The sequence below is a fragment of the Pongo pygmaeus genome, chromosome 3 (assembly GCF_028885625.2).
Source record: "Pongo pygmaeus isolate AG05252 chromosome 3, NHGRI_mPonPyg2-v2.0_pri, whole genome shotgun sequence".
Taxonomy (NCBI): Eukaryota; Metazoa; Chordata; class Mammalia; order Primates; family Hominidae; genus Pongo; species Pongo pygmaeus.
The window spans coordinates 136,811,028-136,826,464 of record NC_072376.2 but is presented as its reverse complement, the minus strand read 5'-3'; the positions used below and the strand labels follow the sequence as shown (position 1 = coordinate 136,826,464).

General features: G+C 36.6%; 1 long non-coding RNA gene across 2 annotated transcripts in view; it reads right to left on the bottom strand.

Annotated features, from left to right (window-relative positions):
* Positions 1–15,231, bottom strand: part of LOC129035007 (uncharacterized) — a 106,658-nt gene extending 91,427 nt beyond the window's left edge. Inside the window, exons 1-3 of one of the 2 annotated variants that reach the window (XR_008502069.2) lie at positions 15,110–15,231; positions 9,723–9,751; positions 7,129–7,219 (exon numbers count right to left, since the gene is read on the bottom strand). This is a non-coding gene — a long non-coding RNA (uncharacterized LOC129035007). The remainder of the gene's footprint in view (positions 1–7,128; positions 7,220–9,722; positions 9,752–15,109) is intronic. The other variant, XR_010126132.1, reaches the window with a different exon arrangement.
* Positions 15,232–15,437: the final 206 nt, after the last annotated feature.

The following is a 15,437-nucleotide window of genomic DNA, read 5'->3' as shown; positions in this document are numbered from 1 at the left end:
GCATGTGTCTTTATAGCAGCATGATTTATAATCCTTTGGGTATATACCCAGTAATGGGATGGCTGGGTCAAATGGTATTTTTAGTTCTAGATCCCTGAGGAATCACCACACTGACTTCCACAATGGTTGAACTAGTTTACAGTCCCACCAACAGTGTAAAAGTGTTCCTATTTCTCCACATCCTCTCCAGCACCTGTTGTTTCCTGACTTTTTAATGATCGCCATTCTAACTGGTGTGAGATGGTATCTCATTGTGGTTTTGATTTGCATTTCTCTGATGGCCAGTGATGATGCTTCTGCACAGCAAAAGAAACTACCATCAGAGTGAACAGGCAACCTACAGAATGGGAGAAAATTTTTGCAATCTACTCATCTGACAAAGGGCTAATATCCAGAATCTACAATGAACTCAAACAAATTTACAAGAAAAAAACAACCCCATCAACAAGTGGGCAAAGGATATGAACAGACACTTCTCAAAAGAAGACATTTATGCAGCCAACAGACACATGAAAAAATGTTCTCTAACATTCTTAATGTGATATTCAACAAAAAATTCGAAAAGTTAACTCCGAAGTAGATTTTAGGAGGCAAATAACTGCAAGTATTTTAAATTAAGTTTGTTTTCTTATAAGGTCTGTGTAACAAGTAAATATACATAAAAGATGCTCTAACAGAGTTTTAAGATTTAAAGCAATATGTTAGTGAGACCCAAAATTTGAGGGATATAGCACATTTCTAAAATTATAAGTCAAGGATAACAGAGTCTAGATATAGGAAAGTCAGATACTCTTGCTTTGACCTACCATCTATTAACTATTACTGAATAATTCTATTTTTCCAGCCCTTACCTGGTAAAAAATTGCAATGAGTGAATTATATTAAATGACCTTAAGTTTTCCTTCTATCACTAAAATGTTTTAATTATGTTGATTAAGAATAAAACATGATTTAACATACAATATTTACTTTTCTACATAACCCTTAAAATTTGGGCAATTTGTAAAGCAAAGTTAAATACATGAAAACTTTCATAGTGTAAACCATAAAGTTTCTGAGACAAATCCCAATCAGTTTAGAACTTTATTTGGTCAAGGCTGAGGATGCACGGGAGACAGATCTGTGCCTTTCTCCAATGATGATTTTGAAGGCTTCAATATTTGAAAAGGAAAAGCAGGCTGGAGGGGAAATAGGGAGGGTCTGGTCACATTACTGAATCCACATGTTGCAAGATAAAAGAAGTAGTATGGAAATAGTCAATTATGTATTTGTCTCACCTTCAGTAAATTGGCATTTTACACAAGATAAGGTGAACACAGAGTGGAGATATTTGACCTTTTATCTGTAGCTATCTGCTTAGGAACAAAAGCAAAGTCAGTTTCTTGCATGACTCAGCTTTCAGCTTAATTTTTTCTTTTTGGCATAGTGAAATGGGGTCCCAGTTTTTATTTTCCTTTCACAATAGAGATTACAGAAATACCTCAATTCTACTTTAGATTATCATTAATCCAATTATTCATTTAATGTGTCAGACTTTTGGCATTATAGGCAGGATCTTGTAGTTGAGTCAGAAGATATTCTACAAATAAATAATTACATGCAATGTAGTAGATGATGCATTAAAGACAATTTAGTATAGTGCGTAAGAGCACAGACTTTGGAGTCATTCAATCCCTATGTCTGCCATCTACTTGCTGTGTGATCCTGGTCAAGTTGGTATACTTCTCCAAATCTCAATTTCCTATAATGGAGATAATAATGATGATTAAATGAGCTAATGCATTGTCTCATTCTTAAGAAATGTTTAATACATGTTAAGCATTAAGCTCAATTCTGCTCTTAGATGTGCTATAGGAGCATTAAAGGGAAAAGCCAATTGCTATCTGCGTAATTCCAGGAAGAGGAGGTCCAAGGAAGTGTGATATTTGAGCTGGCTTTGAAAGAAGAGAGTGAGTTAATTGTGTAGATTAGAGTCAAGGGAAGTGCAACCAAGATAAAATACACACGCAGTTACTGAATTAAGAAGAACACATTCTAAGTTAAGGGAATATAAATGGTTTCTTGGCTGGAGAAGTATGTATGTATGTATTGGTATAAAAAGAGGAGGGTTGGAAATTGAGGCTAACACTTTAACATAAATGTGAAATGCTATGAAATATCTTGTGTACAAAGAATTTAGAGTTTAATCCTTCTGGAAACATCAATGAAACACCCAAAGTTTCCACATAGTAGTAGGATGACACTATCAACAGACTTACTGATGTAGGAAGGTCATGTTCAAGACAATGTGGAAAACCGATGAATGCAATTGAGATTGGTAGCAGTGAGATGCCAGTTAGAATATTCCAGGCAATAACTGATAGAGGCCAAACCCAAGGTTGAAATAGTAGAAATGGAAGGAAGAGAGATTTAAGAGAGAGTTATGAGCTAAATAGATGCATGTATTAGGGTTCTCCAGAGAAACAGAACCAATTGTATGTGTGTGGGAGGCAGGGAGAGAAAGAGACAGAGGGTGGAATTTATTTTAAGGAATTGGCTCACATGATTATGGAAGCTGTCAAATCCAAAATCAGCAGGGTGAAATAGCAGGCTGGCAACTCAAGAAAGAACCAGTGCTGCAGTTCAAGTCTGAAAGCTGTCTGCCAGCAGAATTTCATCTTGCCCAGGGTAGGTTGGACTTTTGTTCTATTCAGGCCTTCAACTGATCATATGAGGCTCACCTACGTTATGCAGGGCAGTGTGCTTTACTCAACATCTACTGACTAAAATGTTAATTTCCTCCAAAAACACCCTCACAGAAACACCCAGAATAATATTTGACCACATATCTGGGCACTGTTTCCCAGCCAAGTTGACACGTAAAATTAACCATCATGGGCATGTGTTGATGATTAATTGGAAAAAACAAAAATGAGGAGAGCAAGAAGCTGAAAATGAACCAGGTGTCCCCCTTGGTATAGGAAGAAGCATTATCTGAAGTAAGAGAAAAGGAAGAGACAGACTGTGGATGGAAGAGTTAGAGTTGAATAATTTTGATTGATTATATTGCATTTGAAATGACCGTGGATAATCCAAGTGAAATGTTTCTTAGAAAATTTGAGGTATTGGTCTGAAGATTACATAAGAAGCCAGGGTTAAGAATAAAGACTCAGACTAATATCTAGCATCTATAAGAAACTTAAACAAATTTACAAGAAACAAACCCATTAAAAAGTGGACAAATACATGAACAGACATTTTTCAAAAGAAGACATACATGCTGCCAACAATGCTACAGAAAAAGCTAAACATCACTGATCATTAGAGAAATGCAAATTAAAACCATAGTAAGATACCATCTCACACCAGTCAGAATGGCTATTACTAAAAAGTAAAAAAATAACTGGTGCTGGCAAGGTTGTGGAGATAAAAAGGAATGCTTATACTCTGTTAGTGGGAGTGTAAATTAATTCCACCATTGTGGAAAACAGTATGGTGATTTAATGAGCTAAAAACAGAACTACCATTTGATTTATTAGTGGATATATATGCAAAGGAATATAAATCACTGTATCATAAAGACACATGCACACATATGTTCCTTGCAGTACTATTCACAATAGCAAAGACATGAAATCAACCTAAATGCTCATCAATGGTAGACTGGATAAGGAAAATGTGGTACATATACACCATGGAATACTATTCAGCCATAAAAAAGAATGAGATCATGTACTTTGCAGGAACATGGATGAAGATAGAAGCTATTATCCTTAGCAAAATAATGCAGGAGCAAAAAACCAAATACTGCATTTTCTCACTTATAAATAGGAACTAAATTATGAGAATACATAGATATATAAAGAGAAACAACACACCCTGGGGCCTATTGGAGGGTGAAGGCTGGGAGGAGAAAGAGGATTAGGAAAAATAACTAATGAGTACTAGGTTTAATAGTTGGGTGATGAAATAATCTGTACAGCAAACCCCCGTGACCCAAGTTTACCTGTGTAACAAACCTGCACATGTACCCCTGAACTTAAAATGAAAGTTAATAAAAAGAGAGTAAAGACTCAGAAACCAATGGTCTTTCAGCTGAGAGCATAGATAAAATTTATGAAAGTAGTGATTCTCAAACCTAAAGCTCATAAGAATCATCTGTGAAGTATTTTAAAAATACAGATTCTGGTCCCCACCCTTGGAAACATTAAATCAGAATTTTCAGAGCTGTAGCTCAGGCATTCGATTTAGAAAGTCCCATAAATGCAGCCAAGTTTGAGAGACTAGCTTAAAGTTTGAAGACTGCTGGCTTAAAGAACAGATCATGAAGCAAAATAAGAGACTAAGGAAAAAGGATAAAATGTAGAGAGTAGCACATTTTAAAGGGAATAGATTAGGAGAACCCATAAAAGTAATCAGCAGGAAATCAAGAAGGAGGAATCTTATCTGGAAACCAAATTACGGAGAGCTGGGCTAACAGCATCGAATGCGGAAATGATGTCAGTAAAGATAAGGAATGTGAAAGACATTCAACTTAGTTTTCCTCAATTAAAGCTCATTTTGATCTATTAATAGCAAAAGGAGCCTTTGGGTCTTAGGAGTAGTAAACTCCATTTTCTATTTCCCAGTCCCACTTGCAGGTTCCCCAGAGCCAAAAGCAGCTGTTTCACCAGATGGCCGCTGGCCAGGACATTTTTTTTTTTTTTTTTTTTGTTTCACTGAACTAGGAAGTAAGACAGGCACAAAACAAGATATAAAAATCAAAGAAAAAGACTAAATAAACCATGTCATAGACGTCAGCCTGATCATTATGTTTAGAAACCAGCAGGATGACACGAAAAAGTCACTGTATGTATCTTCCAGCTGGAAAATGTTTCTAACTAAAGAAAGGAGGCCAGAGAATTTTCAAAAGAATTGTTGAGATTATAAGCAGTAAAGGGAATGTCACCAGTCCTACCTCAATGTCACTACAACAAATATCAGCCTTATGTCAAAAGCATCCTGCATTCACTTTGCCTTACATTAAGACTTTGCCTCACAGCCAAGCCCTAAAGGGAAGATGCTATGGAACCACAGCTACAATATAGTCAAAACTTGGCTCTGAAAGCTTAAGTCCATGCAGTTAAACTTCTCAAAGCCAACCTAGGAAACAGGCCATTGTCTCCTCTGCAGGGGAACAACCACTGATAACATTTTGCCCTCACTCTGGTAGGCCAGTAGTGTCTGCATTACTTCTGTCAGGAAATTAATAGGAATTCATTGGAATTGAACACATAATTGCACTCTGATCCACTAGGTTCTACCCACTGAAGTAACTAGTACCTTTGAAACATTACTGGGACATTCAGAAAGCTGTCCCATACAGAAAGCTGGGACACCTGTACTTTGCTAAATCTTTAATTTGCTAATTTAGAGGCATATATATATATATAATACATATTATATACAAATATATACAGTTGAGAAGTCTCTTGCTTGAAAAAATGAGTGAAGAGAACCAATCCCATCTTCCACCTTTTGTGATATATATATTTTTTAACTGAGATGGAGTTTCGCTCCTGTCGCCCAGGCTGGAATGCAATGGCACAATCTCGGCCCACTGCGACCTCTGCCTCCCAGGTTCAAGCGATTCTCCTGTCTCAGCCTCCCAAGTAGCTGGGATTACAGGCGTAACCCACCACACCCAGCTAATTTTTGTATTTTTAGTAGAGACTGGCTTTCACCATGTTGGTCAGGCTGGTCTCAAACCCCTGACCTCAAGTGATCCACCCACCTCAGCCTCCCAAAGTGCCAGGATTACAGGTGTGAATCACCATGCCCAGCCTGTGATAATTAATTATATTGGAAATATTTCCTGCTTTGGAAGACCATCTAAAACAAAATTTCACCAATAGTAATATATTAATGAGAAAACGTGGCTGGTTTTAATTCAGAAGACTCTCATTACTGCCAATATTTTTATTAGATCAGTCAAATTAAATGGTCCTGGAAAGCATCATCAATCCACTCTTTCAGTATTTCTCTAAGTCAGTCAAACGTCTATTTCCTTCTAATTTAGTTCTTTTCCTACATAGTAGAGGCATAATGCTGAAGCTAATGCTTTCTGTATACCAGAGTTTAATCAAATAAGCAACATTCAGGTACTGATTTGAAAATCGGGATCTTACCTGATAAAATGAGCTCCTCCTCATAATTCAAGATTGCCCCATTCACATTCTATATTTTCCCAAATTACTAAGAATAAGACCCATACACATGGGGTAAACTCCTACACAAATGGTCTTTGTTTATTATCCATTAATGACTGTCTTAAATTTCAACCTGCCAGGATGTCACTGCAGATTAAAATTGACAGCCAAAGGGGGCTTTGGTGTTTAATTCAAATTTTTGAATTCATAGATTTGAATGAGAGAATTGAAATAGAGAAGTAACTTGTCCAGCATCTCATATCCAGTAAGAGATAGAGCCAGGGCTTGAATTCAGATCTTGAGTACACATAAGCTTCCTTTTTCCTACTATGTCAAGATACTGCTATAATTCTCCAAGCAATTTATGACTTCATGCTTCTTCTCTATCTGACAAGTTCACACTGCCCCAATTAGGATACATTTTTTCTTTTTGTGCAGTTCCTTAGCATCTGCCTTTTCATTTTGCCCCTCCAGCAACTCCTTTCTCCATCTCTTCAATGTGATTTATTTCTCAGTATGTCCGAACACATTTACATTTCTATCCTGAACTTCAACCCCGTCATGAAAAAGAATATTTTGGCTAGTTCTTTTCTCAGAGGCAGATCAGTTTTGCAGGGATCTGAGGTAATCTGCACTTAAAGTTTTACTCTGGGGTGACCCTAGTCTCTGCGAAAACATATTTTCTATCTTGGTCTTTGGGTTATGAAATTCTTAGTGGTATGATGGGAAGATTCAGGAGAGCTGAGAATTTATCATGGATTTTATATATTTTGGCATGCCCCAAAATGCAGAGCCATGTTATATTTAGACTATTGCCATATAAAACAGTTGTTTATTGCTTCATATAATGTATATGTTATATGCCAACTCCGATTTGAATGGAAGTGTATTTGCTCCGTGATAGATGTTCTCCTGATTCCAGAACTCTAAGAAAGAGAATATGACATGAGCAGTTACTTACCTCATAACTTCCAGAAACTTGTTCATGTATATTACAGAGTTCTGTTGAGCTGCAAGTGACAGTAGAAACAGACATACATATATTGGTTCACCTAGGTATAAAACATAAGCAAACAGTAACATACATTTATACTATTTAATTATAAAAGCAGGTTTTTTGTTAATTTTACATTAACTATCCAGAAATATCCAAAGTATTGTTACTAAAATCTCAGTTTTAATTATTAAATAGTTAAAAAGTATAGGGTTTATGTATTTACACAATTTCATTCCTGTAATCTAGTCAGAAAAGGATAAGGGACCGATGGCTGAAAGCTTGGGAATCCTTGCATCATCCACAACTGGCTTACGACAAGAAATCAAACAAGGTAGCTTATAAAAATCAAGAGTGGAATTTTAAAAATAAAAAATAAATAAGTTAAAAATATATTCCTTTAAAAAAAGGGTGGACCTTCACATTCAATAAAATCCACTTACAACATTTTTATTCAGTCACTTGAAATTCACTGTGGGAATGTTTCATGTGTAAATCCTCACACTTTCTCTCGCTAGATACCTCTTAAAAGAAGCAAAACAGCAACAGCAAACAGAGGCCATGTGTACATCCTGGAAAGCAGCCTTCTCCTTGGCCTTGATTGATGATGACAATTCAAATCTACCTCAATCTCTCCCATCACATTCTTAATGCTGAAGAGCTGCTTGTATGTTCCCTTAACCCAGCCACAGGGGATTTATGGGTGTGCACACCCATAAAACAGAAGGTTGAGAAAAACAGAAGGTTGGCAGTCCCATGTAAAGGCAGCAGATGCAGTTGTAGACACCAAGGTTAGCATTAACAAGCACAGAAAAAATATTTCTATTTTCCTGCAAAGCTGAAGCGCAGACTGAACAAGATAGACATACAGATAAAGAAGACCAACCACAATAGGAGTGTACCAGGAACTATATTAGGTGCCCATCCAATTGTCTTACGTGGTCAAATACAAAAGTAATCCACGTACAGGGTCAATGGTGGCCTCCTGACTTTTTCTGGTGAGGTTTTCAATGAAACCTGAGTACTCTTCCCACATTAAAATGTCTGCTTTTGAAACTAAGTTACTACTTAAATGGAAACATCAAAGAGGCATTAGCATGAAAGAGGAAAAAGACCATTATGTCATCCAGCTCACTTCCTTGCCAAGTAATGAATATTGCCCTCATTTCTCTTCCCAAAGTGTTGGTCAAATCCTGTTTTTAAAGCCTCAGAGATGGGCATCCATCCTCTCCCTCAGAGGATATTTATTCCACATTTTAATAGTTTTCACAATTAGGAAACTTTTCCTGAAAGTCTGTCCAATTTTTCTTTGCTTAATTTCTTTCCATGGCCATTTAGTAATGGCTCAGAGTTCTGAAAATCTTTCACAGGCAGTTGATCTGGAAAAGGGTGGCTTCAAGCGTGCATGATGAGACTGGGGGAAGCATGCCTATCAGGAGCATCTGAAATCACTGGATTTCCTCTATGACTTCTGTGTTTACCTTATCACATATCATATCTATATGTAAAACCATGAACTTGAGTTTGTAGAAATTATCTGAAATCTTCCATAGAACACTGTTTTTTGGTTTGAAAACAAATTAACACAGGTCATAGAATAGTACTAAGGAAAAAATCAGTTATTTGTAGCCAACTTCACAAAGTTTGTGGTCCTATTTTTTTTTCCACTATAGTGGGTGAAGGTTGGTGAGGGCATTAAAGGAATGAGTAAACCAGAGAAATAATTTGCTCCTCAAAACAATCTTAAATATCAATTCAAGGAAATCAAAATTTGTGCAGTTGCTATGGAAATCAGTGTATAGTAAAGGTAATTACTTTAATAAGTTCTTTTGTAGCACATTCACTGCAAAATACTTCTGTCTCTAAATAGTCTGAGGTATTTGGTTTCTCTTGGAACATTCTCGAAAGTGTTCTAAGAATTTAAATTCCTTCCTCTTGCCCCTAACCCTCACACTGGGCATGATATTTATTAATAAAAACAATAAATTAGATACTTGCAGAGATTCACAGGTAAGACTAAATGAACCCTGTCCTTTTATATGTATGTTTAACTCTGAACAAACTATCTAATACTTTGACTCTGCTTCTTACATATTCTGCAGCACAGTTTAATATGTCTTCCCAGTCAATTCACAGATATTGCTGAGTGGACGCGGTTGAGGTAGGTACACATAGTAGATATTTATTGTCTGTAGGAAATTAGCCTAGCCAAATACTTAGTACTAGATAGTTATTTAGTGTCTTCTTTTTATAATTTGGTTTTATTGTTACTTTTCTAATAAAATACTTGTTCTTTCACATTGATTTTATATTATAAACATATAAAGGTTGAAGAGTGTTTTATGGGCTTCATGACAAATAAGCTATATTAAATTTATACAATATCTTTAAAAGTCATATCTGTTTAAATGTTTCATATATTTTTTTCCTGCTAAATAGAAAGGTTAATTGGTTAAAAAAGTTCTGATAGATGAGAACCCTACTGGGAGGCTGGCCTTAGAAGTAGAATAATAATAGCAGTAGTCTGAGAAAGCTATAAAGAAAGCGAGGTATTTTCTTACCTATACTTCTTGGTCCACAGCAATCAGTCCTGCCATGTACATGTAGAAACCAATATGTTATGAGAATTATCAATGATCATGTGAAAAGTAAGCATTCATGATGATTCACATTTTTTTTAAAGCATGTTCTAACATTTTACTTTACAAATTTAAAGAAGGAAGATCTGGATGTTTCTGTTGTTCTCTAAGATATTTTTTAATATGGAGATTTAATAGCTAATTACAATACATATTTAATACTCCTGTCAAAGATTCATTATCCTCAGGATTCTAAAAGGAATTTTATAGTTCATATGTAAAAAAAGAATTACAAAACAAGTTGTGTTCATTCACTCAAAAAATATTTATAGAGCCCTTATAATGCATTACGACATTAGTGTGAGGACGTATGTTGAGTAAAGTCATCACGCTGACTTCCACCTTCATGGGGCTTTCAATCAGGGAAGATCCTCATTAATTACATGATCACATAAAAATGTACAATTGCAATTCTGTGAAATACTCTGAGTATGTATCATGCAGTTCAAAGTCCCCGGGGAAGGGAGAAGTATAAGGAACTAAAGTAAACCAGTGAGGCTGAATCCCAGAGGGCAGAGTTTTGGAGAACAGGTTATAGCTTTGTATAAATGTCCTGTAAGAGATAAAAAGCACTGGAATTATTAAGCAGAAGAAACACTGGATTTTTCTTTTGAAAAAGTAATGCTGGCTGCAGAATGGAGAATGCCTTGGAGAGAGAAAGACCGAAGGCTAATGCGGTAGTTCAGATAAGAGACAACCAGGTTTTAATCTACACATCTCCATCAGAACTCTTTTTTTTGTGCACATAACTCCATGGCCTTGCTGCCCTAGGCAACAGTCAGCAGACCGCCAAACATGTGAGTGAGCCACAAGAACAACTTGGCCCAACCCCACATAAATTGTTGACCTATAAACGTAAACTAAATATATACATTTGTTTAATGATAAAAAAAAAAAGAAGTAACTCCTCTTTTTAAGGTCACTGATGACCACCACATTGATTAATCACATGGTCAAGCATTTGTCATATTACCCAACTGCTCAGGGGCAGTTGATGTCATTGATCACTCCTTCCTTATTTATTTATTTTTTTTTTGAGAGATAGTCTTACTCTTTCACCTGGGCAGGAGTGCAGTGGCTGCAATCTCGGCTCACTGCAACCTCTGCCTCCCTGGTTCAAGCGATTCTCCTGCCTCAGCCTCCCAAGTAGCTGGGATTACAGGCACCTGCCACTACTCCTAGCTATTTTTTTTTTATTTTTAGTAGAGATGGGGTTTCACCATGTTGGCCACGCTGGTCTCAAACTCCTGACATCGTGATCTGCCCGCCTGGGCCTCTCAGAGTGCTGGGATTACAGGCGTGAGCCACCGCGCCAGGCCCACTCCTTCCTTGTTGACAGTGCTTCCCCTGTCCTGCTCTGATCTTCATTTTTGTTCCTCTCAATCTTCTTGGCTGGTTCTTCCTGTTGTCCTTGGTAAACTGCAGTACTTTAGGGCTTTTTATTTTTTCTCACATATTTATCTTCTCTCTTTATACTTTTCTCGGTGATCACATCCAATCCCATGATTTTTAATATATCGACACACTGACAACTTAAATTTTAACTTCATTTCTAATCTTATCTAAACTAAAGTTGTATCATATGCCAGCCATGCCAAAATATATCTCGAATCTGATCCCCACTGCTGACATTTTATTTCAATCATTCAATCGAGATAACTTCCTACACTGTCTTCCTTTTCACCCTTGCTTATATTCTATCTTCAATACAGCATCCAGAATGAGCCTTTTAAAATATAAATCAGCAGGCAGGGTCTTCCCCACTCTCCCCACCTCCTGACCCTCTGGCTGAAACCCACAGCGCAGCCTTCTCTCCTGTGTCATTTGTGCTGATTGGTTGCAGCTCCGCATCTCTCTGGGGTGGAGCCCCAAGAGAAAAGTAAAAGACCCTTGACCACAACCACTGCTAAGGTCCCTTCCTCTGTTGTCTCCAAGTTGGGGAGGGAACATAAACCCTGAGATTGCCCCAGAGTTGTGGTGGGCAGCCCGGGAGTGCCAAGCCATGAACACAGCCAGCTCTCAAGTGGGGGAGGAACCCACATTTTCAGAACATTGATAGGGAGCATGGCTGCAATTGTGGGGAAAGGTAAGGGAGCCACAAGACAGAGCAAGAGCCTGCTGACTGACCATTATGCCTAAGCACCACCTAGTGAATGACACCCCAAAGCTTCAACACCGAAAGTACTTCGTTAGCATACCCACCTGTGTACCAAAGACAAGAAGTCAGCTACAAACAAAGACCCTGCACAAAGCTTTGGCCCTCTGGAAACATCCAGAAAATATAAATCAAATCATATTACTCTTTTGCTCAAAACTTGCTAAAGTCTTTTAGTCTCCTTTTTTGTTTGTTTGTTTGTTTTCTTTTGAGACAGACTTTCCCTCTTGTTGCCCAGTCTGGAGTGCAGTGGCTGAGATCTCCACTCACTGCAACCTCTGCCTCCCAGGTTCAAGTGATACTCCTGCCTCAGCCTCCCAAGTAGCTGGGATTACAGGCATGTGCCACCACGCCTGGCTAATTTTTGTGTTTTTAGTAGAGATGGGGTTTCACCATGTTGGTCAGGCTGGTCTCGAAAACTCCTGACCTCAGGTGATCCACCCTCCTGGGCCTCCCAAAGTGCTGGGATTACAGGCGTGAGCCACCACGCCCAGCCTTCTTTTACTTATAGTCTTACAAGTAAAATCCAAAATTCCTACCACAACCCACAAAGTCTTAAATGCTGTGTAATCTGATATCCCTGTATCCTTTGTAATCTCTTCCTTGCTAACTCCATTCCTTGCTAGTTCTGAAAAAGCTAAGCAAGCCCAGGGATTTTGCATTTGCTGTTCCCTTTACCTAAAATGTCCCTTTCCTCCAATGTCACAAAACCATTTCCTGCAATTCTTTCATGTCTTTCCTCAAATATATTTACACGTAAACTTTATCGACCACTCTTAATAAAATCATACCCCATCCAAATCACTTCCTAATGTTCTTACTTGTTTTTTTCATGAAATTTATGCCACTTTTATCTTACATGGAATTTATACCTCACTTTATTTATGTATTTATTTGTTTATTTTATGCCCCCTTCCTTAAAGATTGTGAGCACTATAAGACCAAGAAGTTCATTTTAGTTGTTACTCTATGAGACAATATACATTGCAGGCATCTAATATAATATCTATTGAATAAATAAATGAATATACATATAAAATCAGGTTAAACATAAATTGCTGAGGATTTTTACACTTGCATAAAGTGTACACTCAAAAAATTAGAGTTATAAATAATTATCCATACATATTATTATATTTAACTCTCAAAAGTCCCCAAGAGGCAAAGAATATTAGTCTATTTTGCAAATAAGAAAATTGAGGCTCAAGAATAATTGGAAATTTGTCCAAGATTCCATAGGATGCATGTGTTTGAGTATAAGACCTATGTCTTATAGTTCCTTTTCACACTGTCTCCCGTAAACAACCTGAGTATTGCAAGCAGTTTGACTGACTTTGTGTATTCAGATAATTACATTTAAAAATCCTGGCACAAAAGTAAGGTAATCGCTTGTGGAATATGATAGGGGTAGAGCCAGAAAAACTTCCTGTAAAATTCTGGCTAAAGCAATAACCCAGTTTATGACCTTGAACGTACCTTTCACCTCTCAACTTCAATATTTGCCTCTATAAAATGATAATCTTAAAATGTGCATATTACACAGTGGGATACCAATGATTAATGGTTACTGCCTGCAAAGAATTATCTAAGTGCTAAATAATATTATGATTACTAACAGGCTCGGAATTCTGGTTCGGAACTTTTGGCTGCTTATTCAAACCTTATCTAAACTATCTTAAAATCTTGAGTCTTTAAGACTGGCCTTACTAAAGCTTTCTCCTTGCTTATAGTCTAAAGTGATTTCTTAAGAAAAGAATTTATCTTACGAATCTTGTGAAATTTTCAAATTTCTGCTTTTACAGTCATCCTTCAAAAGGAATATAAGAGGCATTTATTAGGAAAGCAAAACAACCTACTGAATAAGGGATTGCTTTTGACCTTGACATTGGTCTCAGCATCCCATGGTAGATGCTGCTAATTTTTTGAATCAGTGGTTGAGCCAAATTTCACAGTTTCAGTAAAATTTCTGACCACTTTCTGCTTAAAGGAATACAAAATCCAGGTCCAACAAGCAGGAGAAGAATCACTAGGAAATGGGAAATTTTAGAAAGCATTCAATGTAGCCATTCAGTAACTTTCCTTTATATGGATTTTAGATAATTCATTGTGGTGTCAGTCTAAACACTATTTTTCTCAATGCAGAAATTATTTTGACAAATCATATCATATCACATATATCACATATCATTTACTTAGATATTTACTGATTGCTTAATGAATGGCAAGGACTTGTTAGACGTTGGACATATACAAATAAAGACATACCACTAGCATTACATAAAAATGTCAGTGGAAGTAAACACAGGAGCTGGAATGAAATTACCCAATTTAAACTGAGAATATAGCTCCTTTGGCTTTTGAGAAACACAACAGACTTAAGTAACAGAGTCAAGCCAAATTGCCTGGTTCAAGTTCCAGCACTGCCACATATTAGCTGGGTGTCTTTGGACAAGTTACTTAATTTCTCTGTGCCTCATTTCTCTATTACAAAACAGAGATTTTAATAGAATTTACCTCATAGGGCTGTTGTGAAGATCAAATTAGTTAATATGTGTAAAACACTTGGAAAATCTTAGCAGAAAAAAGATTTTATATAGCTACTGGTTTTTATTATTATTTCAAATATAATGGTCTTTCCATGGTAGCAACATATAATACAATGTCTTAGTTAAATATAAGTTGGGATAACTATATGATATCTCTAAGTAATTGATAGTGTTAATAAATTATTAACATGATTGAATATTTATGAGTTTTATTTGGGACTTAACCACTTGTAAGTTGTGTGAACTTAGACAAGTTACTCAACCTCTCCATACTTCCATTTTCTCAACTGCAAACAGGGGGTAATATTTGTACTTAGCTCCCAAAGTTCTGATGAAGGAGGATTAAATTAATTAATAAGGTAAAGCACTTTAAGAGAACCTGGCACATGGAGCCACTGTGTTAGTTATTTTTATTATTGCTAATGTCAGAAAATATATTACAATCAAAAGGAAAGAGACCAGAGTTCGATAAGTAATTAACAATAATCATCAAATATCAAAGTACGAAATGCTTCATCTGAGACAAACATAATTATTAGTAAAGAATAATCAATGAAAAATAAATATTTGTTACACCTATAGCCAATGGAGTAATAAAAAGAACTTACCAGCTGACAGTTAATAGATAGTATGATCTTTTTGGAGTATCTTTTTGTACAAGCTTCTCTGGGTAGACATCAATCTTTTTACATTACCTAGCACCTACCAACTAGCCTGAAGCCCTTAACAAGCTGTTACATGGGGTGGTTTAAAGCAGTAACAAGAAAAGGAAAAAATAAAAAGCCAGAAGGAAAAAGTGCATGCTGTTTTGCTGAGTTGCACAACCTGGCTGATGGCCTAGGAACTACACTGGAAGTTGCTGAGTCTTGTTTAAATGTTTAACTCTAAGTGCCAAGGAAGTTAGAGAATCCAATGTCTACCAATATTTTAACATAA